General features: G+C 39.7%; 1 protein-coding gene across 6 annotated transcripts in view; it reads left to right on the plus strand.

Annotated features, from left to right (window-relative positions):
* The first annotated feature begins 1,434 nt into the window (after window positions 1-1,434).
* The window catches only part of TANC2 (tetratricopeptide repeat, ankyrin repeat and coiled-coil containing 2), a 351,153-nt gene continuing 334,798 nt past the window's right edge, over window positions 1,435-17,789 (plus strand). For all 6 annotated transcript variants that reach the window (XM_061174771.1, XM_061174772.1, XM_061174774.1 and 3 more), the window contains exon 1: window positions 1,435-1,728. The gene's annotated coding sequence lies outside the window, so the exon portion shown is untranslated. The remainder of the gene's footprint in view (window positions 1,729-17,789) is intronic.

Raw genomic sequence — 17,789 nt, forward strand, 5'->3', positions numbered from 1 at the left:
TGCAAAATGGCTTCATATTCAATTTCGTGCATTACTCTGAAATTAATACTAATTTTGAATAAAACACAAAGAAAATCCTGGATGCAGTAGATTAAAGGACTGTTATCAAATCTCTCTTAGAAACACCACAGACACAGGTTACTTGACTGAAGTAATTTGGTGTATCTATTTCCAATCATGGTGTCTCATTAAGGAATGGATGACCACGAAAGGTCATCTCAGTTTACGGAAGAAAGGCTAGCCAGGCAGAGTAGGTAACAGTGATTGCTTTGCATCATCTTAAAGCACACGAACAAATTTATGTGCAGGTATCTTCCACAGTTGACTTGTTGTTCTACGATGCAAGGGAAAGGAAGAGTAAAGGGGAAGAAGATCTAGGTGGAGGGAAGTGAGAGAAATATGACCTTCAAGGAGGCTTTGTTGTGGTGGCTTTCCGTGCCTTGCCAACTAGCTCTTAAAATCACATTATTTCTTGTCCAACCTGGCAGTGACAGAAGCAGCGTCACAACTTCACCTCAGGCTCCCAAGCTGTGGTTGGTGAATTTCAGCAATGATTCTAGATAATAGCTCTCCCTTCTCTCTCTCCCCTCCCCACTATCCCCCCATTCCTGGTTTTGCACTTCATTCTGTTTCCTACACCAGCCAACTAGGGCATTTTGAAGCAGTCTACAGATTACAATTGAGCATCAGGGAGAGAATAACTGACATTTGTAGGGTTCGAAGACTTCTAGGAGTGATATGTGTATGAGGTGACTTAAGTGGGGAAAATCTAGAGGAACGTTCTGGCCATCAAAGCAGCAGGACAGGCCCAGAAGTGGGCGCACGTGACAGCAGCAGCACCTCGAGAGTGACATCACCCAGGGGGCGGAGCCGAACCATCCAGGGCCTTGTCTGCTATTGAGCTCCCCTCCCCTCTTCCCCACTGAATGCCCACGACCCCACCAGTCAAAGCCCCCTGAGGAAACAGAAATGCCCAGACTTCACAGAGAGGCAGAGCCAGGGCCAAACCTCTCGGCGGAGAAAAGGGCTCGGTCTTCTCTCTCTCTCCCCGCCACTCCCCACCCCCAAACGGTGGAGGGGGCGGGGGCGCGCGCGCTCCACCACGCACGCGCTCCCACGCACGCGCTCTCCCTCCGCGCTCGCGCTCCTCCCCACCCCGGCCCGGAGGGGGCGGGGCTGCGGGCGACCTCGGAGGGTGCGACGCCCCCGGCGCGGCGGCGGCGCTAGCGAGCGGCCGGCCGGGCGCGGGTTGCTGGGTGCGCTGCTCCGGCGGGGCCCGCTTGCACAGCTGCCTCGTGCGAGCCGCCCGCCCGGCGGGTGAAGCTGCGAGCGCTCCGAGTGCCGGGCCCGGGGCCGCCAGCGCTGCCCTCCAGCCGCCGCCCTCCGTGCCTCCTTCGGGCGGCCCCGCCCCCGTTCCCATCCCCCTCGCGCTCACCTCCTGGCTGTGCAGCGCGCGAGGCGGAGCAAGTTGCCCGCCGCCGCCGCCGCCGCCGCGCTGGGCGAGAGCCTGCACCCGCGCCGCCGCTGACAGGAGGACCGCCGAGGGCTGCGCTAGCCGCCGGGAGGCCCCGCCGCGCCTTTCTCGGACGCAGACCCACAGCGGGCGTCGGAGCGCAGCGAGGTGCTCTGGGATCGCGGGCGGCGCCGGCGGGCGGCGCGGTCCTCACAGGAGACCCCGGGGACTCGGGCTTGACCCCGAGGTGCAGCGAACCCCCCTCAGAGCGGCAGGTGAGAGACCCCGGGAGCCCGGGAAGAGAAGGTTGCTTCAGTGACAGCGGCGTTCGCCTCCGACGCCTGGGCTCCAGGGAGAGGGGCGGGGGCGACCGGGGAGGCAGCGAAATGGGCAGTGGAGTGCCTCCGGTGTCCAGGGCGTGGGGAAGGTTGGCCCCAAATGTGGCACTCGGGGTGGCTTCGGATGGGTCCGGGGTCGGTCACTTCGGTGTTACCGAAGGTGTCATGGAATTTGGTACCGAGAGAGTCTCCGGATGACGGGGACCCAGGAGGAGATGCGAGGCAGATTGCTAAACGTGGCAGGGAATGTGGTGCAGAACGAGTTGTAAAATGTGCCCCCTGAATGCAGCATGAAAGTAGTTGTGAAATGTGCCAGGTAAGGCACAGGGGTGGGTTGGCCTGTGTGGCGTTGAAATTCACGGTAGAAGTGTTATTAGTGATATTATTAATTTCTCTGGGAAAGGAGGCGTAGTCTAAGAAGAGATTAATAAGGCTCATAGCTAGATATTTTAACACAGGGAATCAAGAGGAGCTATGATGCGCTATTTTTTGAGATAGAGATAGTGCCCACGTGAAAGAAACAAGCAAATTGTGTCTGGTTGTGAGATGGGAAAGAAAAAATAGGGCTAAATAATTCCAGGGTTTGCCGTCAGCGTGTAGAGCACTGATATAATTGTATCCTGTGTTGTATTCCAGGTGTGGAATGTTTAAAATGGTTTTCACCAAACATAAACAATGGTAATTAATATTAGGAAGAAGATTTGGTGTTTTGGGTGTCTTTCACTGTCTTCTCTGCTCCTCTCCAGGAAAAGGAAAAAAACAAACCAAAAAAAAAACCACACAAAAAACCCACCCCACATCTTGACCATAATTCTGAGTTCAAGACCATCAGGCAAAGGGACGTTTTTTCATAGGTGCCCCTTCCTTCATTTTTATACAGGTGAAAATTTCTGGAATGAGGAAAACAAAACAATATGGTGAACAAAAGGGATAAATTTTCAGGCATTTTGAGGGTTTGAAGCCAAAAGCTGTTGCAATGGCTAATTACAGTGAATGACAGTAGTGAAATATTCTTGATGTTGGGGTGGCAGAATAGGAAAAAAATTGAATACAGTAAATGTGGCATAAAAAGCAACAACATGGATACTGTCAGTGGAGCGCTTCTTGCAGCATTTCCCAGGTAGATCATCTCAGGAATGTGAGCACAGAAATGAAATATTAAATATTCTTATTCTCTTTCTCTATATATGTGTGCATGTGTGTGTGTGTATATATATATATGTATATATATATCATTACCCACATGCTGCAAAACATTGTGACTTCCATTTAAGAAGAACATGTGTGTTTTGAGAGGATTGTCAGAACATAGCTGGAATTTCAGAAGTAACAAAAGACAGCTCCGTGAGCTATTTAATATAACTTATATACATTCAGTGAGTGTATGTCTGTGTAGTATGAAACAAGCAGAAATATCGGCATGTGTTCATTAGGGTATAGTTAATTACTGATGAGATTTTAGTGTCTTATGTTACAATTCTTGCAGAGAAACAGAGTTACTTGCCTGAATGTTGTTCTTATAAGAACAGTAAGTAATTTGCCAGATAATTAACATTCGTACTGATTGGCTTCCTCCTGGATCCAGATTTAGCCATTGAGGGATCATTTGCTTCAAAGACAAAACTGGATTTTCCTTGGTGATTAATTTTGGGTTTTAGTCTTTTCTGTTGATATGTCTCTCACCTTGAGGCTGTGTTGGGCCTGAAACATAGAGGAGAGGGCCTGAGGAGAAGAAAGAACAATTCTGTTGGGTCTTCCTGTTTTGTTCTGACTGTAAGCCATATGTACTGCCACCCCCTACTGTCTGTAGGAGGAGGTGTCACAGAGCCCAGTTCTTTTCTTGTTATCACTGCCCCCTTGTGTAAGGGAAGAAATTGATAGTTGCACTTTGGAAAACCGCTCTCCCCAGATTGTTCTTGATAGAGTGGTTATGTAGATTTATAATCACCTGTTCAGAGTTGCAGGGTTTTAAACTTACTGTCAGTCAGGCTTCAGGCTTAATGTCTATTTTTAATAGTATCTAATTTTAGCCAGTAATTCAAATTGCTAAGAATGCTTTCAGTATGTTTGGGAAGATGGTACTACTAGTAGTGCTAGTAGTAATGGCTCACCCTTACATAGCACCTACTTTGCGCCAGTCCTGTTACACAGGTTTTAATCAGTTCCAACACCCTACGAGGTATATACTGTCATGTCCATTTTACAAATGAGAAACTGAAACACTGAGATGTTAAATAGATTAGTTAGTTAGCAAGTGGAAGAGCTGAGTTCCAATTCAGGAACTCTGGCTCCACACTCTGTGCTCTTCGTAAGTACACTATATTGCCCTCAATCAAATTAGTATTGACGCACATCATGAAAATGCAGGTGCCCATCATAAAAAAGCAAATACTGTAAGATGTGGATAGGCCCAAGTAGGTAGTAAGACACATAAATGCTAAGCCTACAAATACACCAAAAATACAGTTACTTACAGTATGAACATTTCTCTCTAGGAATTTATTTTTGTAATTTATTTCTGGGATTATGAGTAGAGGAGTATCAGTACTTTTTATGTGGTTAAGGTAATATTTGTGATGGAGGTTGGTTTTGGGGGGATCTTTGGAGGTAGAAAGTTTTACTTTCAAGTAGTTTGGTGTGTATGTCTGTGTGTGTATGTGTGTACACGTAGTATGCAGGAAAGGTTTAGTGGTGCTTTTAAAGAAATAGTATATAGATCTCTGTGTAGAGCTATAGAAATTGTTTTCTACAGAAAAATTATGTTCCTACCTACTTACATTTCTATGATCTTTATTTTAAAATTTTTAATTAATTATTTACTGGCCACACCCGTGCCCCCTGCAGTGGAAGCGCAGTCTTTTTTCTTTTTTTTAAATAGAGCTAACCTCATAATAAACTTTTTAAAAAAATTTATTTAATTAATTTATTTTTGGCTGCGTTGGGTCTTCGTTGTTGCGCACTGGCTTTCTCTAGTTGCAGCGAGCGGGGGCTACTCTTCGTTGCAGTGGAAGCGCAGAGTCTTAACCACTGGATTGCCAGGGAAGTCGCTATGATCTCTATTTATTTAAAAAAATAATGAGCAAAAATGGATTAGATGTATGTGTACTTTTTACCTCTTTTTTCCAACAAATATTTGCTCAGACTTTTCTTGTACTTAAACGTTTTATAGATATCGACTACATATGAAATAATATTTATAAAAATGTGTAAAGTATAGAAGACTAATAATGCAGCCAACACTTGTATACATTCCACCCAGTTTAAGAAATGGAATATCACCTCCTATACCTAACAATTATTTTCTTCTTTTAGTCAAACTTTGTGCCATTCTGTGAATCACATATGTCATGTAATCAAACACTTCCTTCATTTTTATATACATTGGTTGATAAGGCAATTTACTGATTATGGCTAAGACTTATTCATGTATGTTTATATATTTTAGTTTATTTAATAAATCGTCATAGACTCAGATCGTGCTCTGTATTTATATTGGTTGATGGTTCATTTTAGCATACTTATAAAACCTAATTTGTTGTTTGCATTTTTATCATAAAGTTTTACTAACATGGTTAAACAGTAGTAGATTTATTTCCCTCTTCTGTCATTGATTCTTACTGTCCCATGCTAGCTCTCTAGCTTCCCCCGCCCTTCCTCATAAAGGCCTTTGTTCTTTTAGTATTTTCTGAATGACTCTGTGTGCATTGTTTTGAATGGAGAAGGAAGTAGGCCTAGAAAAGAGTAAACTAAACCAGTAGTTCCAAAAGGGGAATTTTAAGGTAGTTGATACTAATTTGATATAAGGAAGAACAAGCATGATTAAAGGAATGCATCAAAATTCTCTCCTTGTCATATTAATTCCTCTTACAACAGAATTAAAATTGAATCTCTGAGATGTACGGATTGGGCACACTCGTTGAATTATGTTGGATTGTACTTATATAGGATCACCAGTGTTAGCTGTAATATTTTTACTGATGGTACCCAGATTTTATTTCAAGGAGCTAAAATAAGCGGTTGCAGATGGTTGTTTACTTTTCTAGTACGAGTCTGATCGAGATAACAAATGTTATAAAATAGTTTGGAAGTTAGTTTAATTATTTGGGTTTTTTTTTTCTCAGCATTGTCGTATCTGTTGAGTTCCTGTAGTCATCAAATACGATTGTCATTTGGAGAGAAGGCACTGTGTAAATAAATAGTTTAGTCTTTGTTATAATACCATGAAAACTACCACTTGGTTTATTTGAGTAGTATCTTTTGTAATAACTTGTATTAGATGAAGATTGTTTACGATTTAAAAAAAAATGAGTCGAGATGTGTGTATGGTGATCGAGAGACTACATAATGACCTTGATGAATCTCTAAAAGTCTGTGGAGAGAAATAGGTTACAAGAAGAGCTTAAAGACTTACAGCTATATTTCCCCACCCAACAATGGTCCTTTCTCTTTCTTTTAGAGGATATTTTTACCTTGAGTATTTACGATTCAAGATAATATTAGATGGGGCTTCCCTGGTGGTGCAGTAGTTAAGAATCCGCCTGCCAACGCAGGGGACACGGGTTCGAGCCCTGGTCTGGGAAGATCCCACATGCTGCGGAACAACTAAGACCGTGCGCCACAACTACTGAGCCTGCACTCTAGAGCCCGAGAGCCACAACTACTGAGCTCGTGTGCCACAACTACTGAGCCCGCAAGCCTAGAGCCCGTACTCCGCAACAGGAGAAGCCACTGCAGTGAGAAGCCCGCGCACCACAACAAAGAGTAGCCCCCGCTCGTCGCAACTAGAGAAAGCCCACGTGCAGCAACATAGACCCAACGCAGCCAAAAATAAATAAATAAATAAACAAATTTTAAAAAGATAATATTAGATGGAGAACAAGCTATTTGGGCCTGGGTTTTAGAAGGCTAAAGCAGGTTGAGGATGCAATCAGTGGAAGAAGTTTCTGGTAGGGATCTTTCATATTCTAGAAAGCTCTAAGTAAATAATTGTAATACCATAATTTTTTTCTGGAAACAAATTTCTTTTATTAGGTCAATTTATTTTATTTACAGAATCCTTATAAATCATTTGAAAGCTATGTTTGTGGATGTTATAAGTATCAGGTAAGTTGCTTTTTTATGGGCTGCACATTACAGCGGTATCTTGTTATGTTCAACTTCTGTTTGTTCTTGAGTAGTTAAGGGTAAACATGACTAAGTTTAAGAGGCAAAAGAATTAAGTTGGTGTTAGTCGTAATCACACCCTTTCTCTACCCTTTCCTTCCCCATAATATTAATTTCTGCCTTTATTCAGTGCATGGTATATCTTATCTCTCAAATGCCTTTCTTTTGATCGGAACTTGAGAGATTCTGGTGTCAGTTATTTAAACCAAGTAGTTGCGTTATAGTGAATAATATTGTTGGTATGTTTTTAAAAAATCGAATTGCCTTAGTAATGATTTATCTGACAGGCTCATCTTATGCCTCCTTATGACACCCATATTATGTCTAACTGAAGAAGTTTCTGCCAAAATACATTATTCGATTCTACTTTTTTTTCTCAGAAGAGGTATCCCAAGTGGAGAGGTTTTGGAGCACAGCATGTAAGAGAATATTTTTCTTTGTTTGCTCCGGTCTCGGTCTCTCATATACTTACTTTGTATAGAGAAAGTTGTATGAAAAAAACATTGATTTTTGTATATTAGTTTATTATACAGACACATTATGTTTAAGGTATATGAGTTGAGTTAGATTTGTTATGTTGGAAAAATTGGGGGAGTTTTATGCAGTATATTAATACATTAAATCCTTCACTTAAATATTTACTGACCACTATGTGTAAGTAGTTACCTTTACTACTGTAATCTTTCAGTTGAAGGTAGACATATCATATTCTTCATTAAATAAAAACTAAATTTGTAGTTCAGAATTGTGTCCTGGGTATTCACTCTACCTCTAGGAAAAATATAGTTGAAAAAATATTTTAAAGTTTGTCACTTTCCTAAAGTTTCACTGGCCAATGTTGATAAATTTTACTTTCTTCTTTAGATGGCAAAGGTATCATGAAAAGAAAAACAGTGACTTATATATTTCTTTTTATAAATATCAGCAAGTACTACAGACATAAAATTCAGAATGAAAAGTATGTGAGCAATAGTAATGGAAAATTTTGTTATTCCAAGCAGATGTCTTTGGACCAGGTAGCCATGCTTGTCTGTAACACCATGCTTGCATTATCATATATGATTATATCAGATGACATATCTGATCATAGAGATGAACAACATGAAGAGATATGGCACCAGTTTTTTATTGCCGTGGAAACTCCCTTTCCCCACCAATGGATCTAGCCTTATAAGTCGATTCGTTAGTTATTAAATTTGGAAATGGGAGTGGGTGTGTAGATACTGTGATTTATTCATTTAGACAGGAGCCTCTGCCTCACATCTCAGTAAATTCCCTCTGCCTAAATGAAGGAAGTCTCTTTGTAGCCCTTTGTTCCTAATCTTGTGTTGTGAGGTCCCACAATTTCTAGCTCTAATTGCTGAAATTTGATAAGGCAAAACTAAGGAAGCTTGATGGGTATTTGTACTCTAGAATTCTGTTTCTGTTCAAATTCCATGGAATCCTGTAGAGCTCCCAAAGATTGTGAATTAGGGTGAATGAAGGTAATTAGCTTTAGTAGACACGTGGGATGTAGACTTACTACACACTCAAATGCTGCTTCAGCGTCAGAGAATCTTAGCTCTTCCTTTTTAGGGATTTAAAGAGGAAGAGAGACTTCCTTTGGAAGCTGTTATTCAGATGTTGCTATATTGTAGGATGTGACAATACTGTTGTTTGGTTGTAAGTAGCTTTTGAAATTTTACAATCATGAGACCCTTTGTATAGTAGAGAGAACATGAATTTGTGAGTTTTTGAATCATGAAAACAGGTTGAGATTATCACTCTGTCACTTACTAGCTGTGTGAGGGGCTAAAACCTCTCTTGTAGGGTTTTGATGATGATGAAATGAAATAATGCCGGTGAAAAATCCTTAGGACAATTTGTAGTTCTTAATAAATGGTAAGTTTTATTAGGTTTTGGAAAGTGTCCTGGATTTCTGTTTCTTGATGTGTGCTTCACATAGCTCCGCCCCACAGTGTTTTACTAGCATTGTCTGTCCAGCTTCTCCTTGTTATTTTGTCTTTTCAGCCTGGCAAGGTATTTAAAACAAAAAACAAAAAAAACCTGTGGTAATTCGGCTACTCATTAATTTTGTGTCTTGAAATTTTCTTTTATGAAGGATTTGATGAGAGCTGAGAGAAAAAGTTCTTGAATAACTGTAAACTTAAAAATATAAACTCTTAGGCAGACTCCTAGTATACGTTTCTTTTTGCCCTATTTCCCTTTAAGTACCACAAACTTGCAAAAAATTAATTTTTAATTTCCTCTATGAAATAGCAAACCTCAGCACTTCTTGAGACATTGAGCCCTTTGACAGTTTTTTTTTCAATTTGATCATGTGAACATTTTCTACTTTTACAAACATTTCTCATTTTTGTGAATAACTGAAGCGTTCTCTGTTTGATAACTTTATCCCCCACTCACCCGCCACCATGCGCCATGTTGTTAGCTTTTTGTAATTTTTCTTTTTAAAAAATTTGTAAGTGACAGTCATGGTGGTTGATTGTCTTTTGTGATCTGCTTAATAAAAAGGACTTGTCTATTTACAGTGTAAAATTATACATCAAAAGAAGTTTGCCCCTCTTTCTTTAGTATAACAAGCTACTATCAAAATCTCACTTTCTTCCCAAGCTTCAAGGATTTCTGTAACATTTTGCCCATTTCTGCTAATCTGTTTACATATCATGTGAACAGTAATTCACTGACTATTTTTCTTTAAATGGATGTGACTCACTTTATCTTAGTTTTATTCTTGGTCGTCGTAATATCCATGAACTGATCAGTTTGTGCTAGTTGTAAGATAAAAACTAGTTCATCCTGAAGACATCTTGCTTAATGCCTTTAGGAAGACCACTTATATGCGACTTTGGTTCCAGATTGGATTGTTTTGTATTTTTAATCCATTCTTTTTTTTTTTTTTTTACCTTTTTAAAAAAAATTATTTATTTATATTTATTTTTGGCTGCATTGGGTCTTTGTTGCTGCGTGCGGGCTTTCTCTAGTTGCGGCGAGCGGGGGCTACTCTTCCTTGTGGTGTGCGGGCTTCTCATTGTGGTGGCTTCTCTTGTTGCGGATCACGAGCTCTAGGCATGCAGGGTTCAGCAGTTGTGGCACGTGGGCTCAGTAGTCGTGGCTCACGGGCTCTAGAGCACAGGCTCAGTAGTTGTGGCGCATGGGCTTAGTTGCTCCCCGGATGTGGGATCTTCCCAGACCAGGGCTTGAACCCGTGTCCCCTGCATTGGCAGGGGGATTCTTAACTGCTGAGCTACCAGGGAAGCCCCAGGATTGTTTTGTATTTTTAAGTAAATGAACTTCATAATGATTCCTCTCCTTGTATTAGATAATATAATTCTATTTTGTCTTTGGATGTATTAAAGATAGCCATTTATTAGTTGTGAACAAATGTTAATTTGTCATTAATTATAGTAGATAACTGGTATCTCTCCCCTCCCCCCCCCACGCTTCTACTTTTTTAAAAAAATTACAAAAGTATTCCTCTGCTTGCAACCACTAAAATAAACAAACCAGGGGGTGAATTAAGAAAAAAATAATATTTTCCTTTCCTTCTCCACTTTTACCTTGTTGGTTTAGCCAGCATTAACCAACACTTTGAGTGTTTTTTACCGTCTTTCTCTTTGCTCAAAAACCTTTAAGCATATATATATATATACGCACACACACACACACATATAGGCTTTTTGTAACTTGCTTTATTTAAGAATATGTCATGGCTGTCTCCAGTTTAGTAAATGGAGCTCTAATTAATTTTAAAAAGCTGAATAACATTCCATAGCATACTACACCATAATTTAGTCTGTTGTTCTCCAACAGATGGATGCTACGATTGTTTTCATTTTTTTTTCTATTATAAACATTAGTCCAGTCCTACTCATAAATAGACAAGCAAACATTCTAAATAAAATATTAGCAAAATAAATCCAGCAGTGTACATAAAAGACAATATATTCCAGGAAGGCAAGGACAGTTAAATATTAACGTAATTTGTTATGTTAACAGATTTTGAGATTAAAAACTGTATGATTATCGCTCTCTTTTGGGGTGAGTTGGGGGGCTTTGTATTGTATTTATATAAAACAGCAAAAGGAGATGCCTGCAGACAGTAGTCTAAGTTTTGTAGAATTCTTTGATCCTCAGAGTTGATAGACAAAAACCTTTTTTTCTGGATTCTTTGGGAGGACTCTGTGGAATCTGGGCCTTGGCTCTCACCTTTTGGTTGCTAAAGCTGGTACTCTTGACAGTATGAAAATAAGCATACTTCTAGAAGCTGGGATGGATGATATGGGTGAGCCTGTCCAATTTAGGGCTGGCACTTTTTAAGATCTTGTATTTGATTACTTTGGGCTTAATGAGCACCTCATTGGCCTCTGTATAGGTGCTCAGTGTCTTGAAAATGTTGGCCTGAATCTTTTTGAGACCTTTCTTGTTGTGCTTGTTGGCAAAATATACATTCCTTAGGATCTATGTTTCCTGAAGTCATTTCTAGGACTGGTCGTATATGATATTGTTATTGGATTTGGCCACATCTCGACTGCTAGCCACAACTCTGGGAGTGGTGGAGACTGGAAAAAAGAGACCCATGGCTATCTTAATAGGTGCTAGAGAAACATTTGGTAACATTTTGGAGTAATTTCCTCAGAGTGGCATAATTTCTGAATCCTTGCTTAAGTGAAGATGCCTTTCTTTTCTCTTGATCAGTAAAGGGTATCTTGGCTGGATATAGTGTTCTTGGATCATAATCCTTTTTTTTCCTATACAGCGTAGACACCTTATACCACTGTCTCTAAGCTTCTTGTGCAATAGATAAGTCTGATGCCAGTCTGATTCTCCTTTCTTTTTAAGTATCAATAACTCGTTCTTTATCTTCTACACAAAAAGTCTTGCCACCTTTATGTGCCCTGAGATTATCAGGTCTAATCTCATTATGCACTTTATCCTTTTTATATCATGAGAAACTCAGTACTGCCAGTTCATCGCTCATTTTCTGGAGTCTAATTCCTATCTGTATAGTTCTGTATTTCTCCCTTTCTGACTCCAGTTTTTCCCTTTTTTTTTTTTTTCTTCTTATTCTTTAATGTTTAGTGATAGTAAAATCATTTTGGTCATTCTGAGTTGATATTCTCAGGTACACATTGTGTTCTTTCAAAATGTAGTCTCAAATATTTTTTTATTTCATCAAAGTGTTTTTGAATTATTGTTTTGACTGTGTTCTGTTCCTTGCTTTGATTTTCTTCTTCAGGAGTTCCTATCAGCTGTATGTTCAATCTTCTTTGCCTGTCTTCAGTATCTGTCACTTTTTCTCAAATCCTTTTTATCTCTTTTTTTGAGTTTAAATTTTTTTTCTCTTTTTTACCTTCTATTTTTCTTAAGGGACTGTCTTTTTATTTACTCTTGTCTTCATTTCTGGAATGTGTCTTTCCTTTTACTTTTAGTTCTTACCTGAGTTATGTCATCTCATTTTGAGTTTTTATAGTTTTTATATTTGTTATTCTTTCATGTCTTATGTCATTTTCTTAAGGTCTTTTAGCTCATTCTGAAATAGCATGTTTTAATTTTGATCTGTTATGTGGGCATGTCTTTCTGGCATACTTTCATTGTCTGCAGGGATGTTATTCCACTTCATATTCTCTCTTTTCTTGTAACAACTTTATATGGGATTGACCTTGATACGTTTCTGTGACTCAGTTTTCCTTGAACTTAGTTAAATGAATCTTTTAGAATGTGGCTGGGTTCAGGAAAGCTTCTTCTTTCACTGAACTTTTTCTTCTGTTGTTTTTGTGTAGTGTTAAAAAATATGGCAGCTTGCTTTCTGAGATTTCCTGGCTTTATTCTCCTCCAGTAGTTTCGTCTGGACCTTCTCTTTCCTTCACCTCTCTTGCCTGATCTCAATTTTCATCCCTTTATGATTGTGAAATGCTTCTCTGTGCCTTCTGGGTCTCATTGTCAGTCATCTGCAAAACTCCCTTTTATCTTTAACCTCTTCTCTAAACATTACTACCTTCTTGCTCTAACTGAAACTTACCTCTCTGCTGAGGGCACTTACTTCTCCTGGAGAGTTCTTAAGTGGTGGTTCCTCCTGGTGAGGTGGGTTAAATATTCTCTTTGCTTTTTCATATTTGCTTCTAGACTTCTTCTGGGCTCACTGCTAGTTTCCTACTACTCCAGCTGTAATTATTGGCGATTTCAGTATTCATGCAGATGATCCTTCTGACATTCTGGTCTCTTGACTTCCTCTCCTCCACTCAGCCATTCACTTCTATGGCATGTCCTGTGCAGATGTGTTTAAACTCTCAGTGCATCTGCATTAACTGGGGAGCTTTGACAAACTACAGATGCCTAGAACTTACTCCCAGAGAGTCTGTTTTGCCTGGTCTGAGGTGTGGCCTGGTTTTCCAAGGTGACTTTAATATGCAGCCAGGATTGAGAGACACTGCCCTAGAACTTGTTATTACCCCAAAACTACAACTTTCTGTAATATCAATTTCTGGCATTTTACTCTCCAATTACCACCTCCATTTTTTCAGGCTCATTTCTTAGTACCCAACAACCTTAATTCCTTGATCTCACAGGGACCTTTTAATTTACCACCTTTTCAACTGTTCTTCAATGCATTCATGTCCTCACTTTTTTTTTTTTTTTTTTTAAACTAGCTGAATTCCCGTAGTCCATCATTACAATTGCTCTCCTGCCTCTACCTCAACCCCCTTGATTTGACCTTTCTTCCTTGGCTGTTCTTGCCTGGTTAAAACTAAGTCTACTTATGTTACACCTGTATACTTGTAGCTGAATGTGGCTGGAACAGAACAACTGTGTTGACTTTAAAATCTTGGCCAGTACCAAATGACTTTAAATGCCTTGCTTAGTGCTGCCAAGCTGTCCTACTGTATTATTCTAGTTCTTCCATACTCCTATTCACTTAGATGATCCTATCCTTCCCTTGCACCCAAATTTTCCACATTTCTCTCTTTCAACTTGTGACTTTACTTTCTATTTTACTAAGAAAACAGAAATAATCTTCTTACCACCTGCATACCAATGTTACTGTGAATTAATTGTCTTTTCCTCTCTTGAAGGCCATTCCCACCAATTGTCCATTAGAGCTCACCCCTTCTTGCCTTCTCAAGGACATTCTTCCTGTAATTCTTCTCTGTCTCTCCTTTTCTGGATTGCTGTCAACAGAATAAAAACATTGTATTGATAATTCTTTCATCTTAAAGAAACTCTCTCTTAACCTTACTTCTCCTTCCAGCTACCACCCCATTTCTTATCTCATTTATACCAGACTCCACAAAAACAGTTGTCTTTGTTCACCTTATCCAACTCTCTTTTTTACAGCTTTATTGAGGTATTATTTACATTTAACAAAATTCAGCTATTGTAACAGCATAATTCAGTGATTATTGGTAAATTTATAGAGTTGTGCAGTCATCACCACAATCCAGTTTTACAGTATTTCCCTCACCCCCCAAAATTCTCTTGAGCCCATTTGCATTCAGTCTCCATTCCCAGCCCCATCCCTAGACAACAGAAAGATCTGCTTTCTGTTTCTATAAATTGGCCTTTGGGCATTCATATAAATGGAATCATACAATATGTAGTTTTGTTTTATGCTGTGCAGTCTTTTGCTTCTGTCTTTTCATTTAGTGTAATGTTTTTGAGGTTAATCCATGTTGCGCATGTATCAGTACTTGATTTTTATTGCTGAATATTATTCTGTTGTATAGACATACTGCGTTTTGTTTATCCATTCACCAAATAATGGACATTTGGATTGTTTCTGGTTTTTGTTTATTACGAATAGTGCTGCTATAAACATTCGGGTACAAGCTTTGAGTGTGGATATATGTTTTAATTTCTGTTGGATAGATTCCTAGGAGTAGAATTGCTGGGTTTGGGATCCATTTTAAGTCAATTTTTGTATGTGGTGTGAGGCAAGGATTTACGCTTATTTTTCTGTGTATGGATATCCAGTTGCCCCAGTAACATTTATTGAAAAGGTTATTCTTTCTTCCATTGAATTGTCTTAGCACAATAAAAAAAATCAATACCTGGGGTATGAGGAGGGATTATCAACCTCCTATGGCTATCTCACCACCTGGAGCTTTCTCTTAAATCCCCAGATAGTCCATTAGTCCATTGCTTGCTCCAAACAGGACTACAATCTCAGGCTATTGGAGATACTGGCCCTTCCTGTTCACTTGCCACTGAGATGGCTACTATAATTGGCAGTGCTACCAGTTGAGTCCTGTTTGGCAGTGGCAGCAAAGCTGCTGGTTTTCATGGCCTTCCCCACCATGGTTGAATGCTGCTTGTTGGAGGCAGTAGTCCTTTTTGAGAAGAATGAGAGTAGTCACAGGCAAAAAGATGCCACAGGCTTGCTTTGCTCTTATCCAATGTTAAGTAGTTTGCATGAATGAATACTTCTTAGTTTGTTGTATGCCTTTAGTTGATTTCCAGAGTGTTAAAAAGTCAGATCTCCATTCTCTTTTGAACCCATTCCAACGAGGCATTCTCTCCTACCATTTCACTGAAACTGCTTATTATCATTAGTGGCTTTCACATTGCTTAATCCATTGGTTGTTTTTTAGTGTCCATCTTGCTTGAGGTATCAGCACCATTTGATACAATTGGTTACTCTCTCCCCTGGAAAGTCTTTGGCTTCTAAGATGCCACTATCTCTTGGTTATTCTATGTCATGGATGCTCCATTTTAGTGAATTTCTTTCACTGATGCCTTCTCATCTTCCCAACCTATAAGTTGTAGTGCCTTAGGAATTTTATCTCCCTTGAGGACATTGCTTCCCCTTTTGCCCTCTCAAGTGATGCCCTTTTCTTTTCCTTCTTTACATAGCCCTCATACCACTGGATCTGGAAATGGAGTAGATATTCTTTTTATTCCCCCTTTCAGCATTCAAATCATTCTCTCTTTCCTAAAATTCTCTACCTTTGAATCTCATGTCATCAGATTTATTTACTACAGCCCCTCATTATTGCTGTTGACTGTATCTCCTGGTTCATTCCCTACAATGACTTCTGATGCTTACTACCCAGAGTTAGGCCAGACTTCACAGTTAAGGGCACAGCCCTCTGTAAGACTACTCTCACTTCAAACACTAGCTGCAAGTGTCTCCCTCACTTCTGACTAACTGGCTACAAATTTGAGGGTTCCCACTACTCCCTAAAATTCAATAATTCACTAGAACAACTTATAGAACTCAGGAAAGTGCTATACTTATGATTATAGTTTTATTGTAGCAAAAACGATACAAAGCAGAACAACCGAAAAGAAGGGACACATAGGGCTTCCGTGGTGGCACAGTGGTTAAGAATCCGCCTGCCAATGCAGGGGACAGGGGTTTGATCCCTGGACTAGGAAGATCCCACATGCCACAGAGCAACTAAGCCCGTGTGCCACAACTACTGAGCCTGCGCTCTAGAGCCTGTGAGCCACGACTACGGAGCCCATGTGCCATGACTACTGAAGCCCACGCATCTAAAGCCTGTGCTCCGCAACAAGAGAAGCCACAGCAATGAGAAGCCCATGCGCCACAACAAAGAGTAACCCCTGCTCGCTGCAACTAGAGACGGCCACACATGGCAACAAATAACCAAAGCAGCCAAAAATAAATAAATAAATTTATTTAAAAAAAAAAAAGATCATCTATTCCATTTTTCTAGATTCCACATATATGCATTTATATATGATATTTGTTTTTCTCTTTCTGGCTTACTTCACTCTGTATGACAGACTTTAGGTCCATCCACATCTCTACGAATGACCCAGTTTCGTTCCTTTATATGGCTGAGTAATATTCCATTGTATATATGTACCACATCTTTATCCATTCATCTGTCATTGGACATTTAGGTTGTTTTCATGTCCTGGCTATTGTAAATAGTGCTGCAGTGAACATTGGGGTACATGTGTCCTTTTGAATTATGGTTTTCTCAGGGTATATGCCCAGTACTGGGATTGCTGGGTCATATGATAGTTCTATTTTTAGTTTTTTAAGGAACCTCCATACTGTTCTCCATAGTGGCTGTATCAATTTACATTCCCACCAGCAGTGCAAGGGGGTTCCCTTTTCTCCACACCCTCTCCAGCATTTACTGTTTGTAGATTTTTTGATGATGGCCATTCTGACTGGTGTGAGGTGATACCTCATTGTAGTTTTGATTTGCATTTCTCTAATGATCAGTGATGTTGAGCATCCTTTCATGTGTCTGTTGGCAATCTGTATATCTTCTTTGGAGAAATGTCTATTTAGGTCTTCTGCCCATTTTTGGATTGGGTTGTTTGTTTTTTTGATATTGAGCTGTATGAGCTGCTTGTATATTTTGGAGATTAATCCTTTGTCAGTTACTTCATTTGCAAATATTTTCTTTCATTCTGTGGGTTGTCTTTTCGTCTTGTTTGTGGTTTTCTTTGCTGGGCAAAAGCTTTTAAGTTTCATTAGGTCCCATTTGTTTATTTTTGTTTTTATTTTCATTACTCTAGGAGGTGGTTCAAAAAAGATCTTGCTGTGGTTTATGTCAAAGAGTGTTTTTTTCTGTGTTTTCCTCTAAGTGTTTATAGTGTCTGGTCTTACGTTAGGTCTTACATTTGGAGTTTATTTTTGTGTATGGTGTTAGGGAGTGTTCTAATTTCATTCTTTTACATGTAGCTGTCCAGTTTTCCCAGCACCACTTATTGAAGAGGCTGTTTTTTCTCCATTGTATGTTCTTGCTTCCTTTGTCATAGATTAGGTGACCATATGGGCGTGGGTTTATCTCTGGGATTTCTATCCTGTACCATTGATCTATATTTCTATTTTTGTGCCAATATCATATTGTCTT

The sequence above is a fragment of the Eubalaena glacialis genome, chromosome 19, assembly GCF_028564815.1.
Source record: "Eubalaena glacialis isolate mEubGla1 chromosome 19, mEubGla1.1.hap2.+ XY, whole genome shotgun sequence".
Taxonomy (NCBI): Eukaryota; Metazoa; Chordata; class Mammalia; order Artiodactyla; family Balaenidae; genus Eubalaena; species Eubalaena glacialis.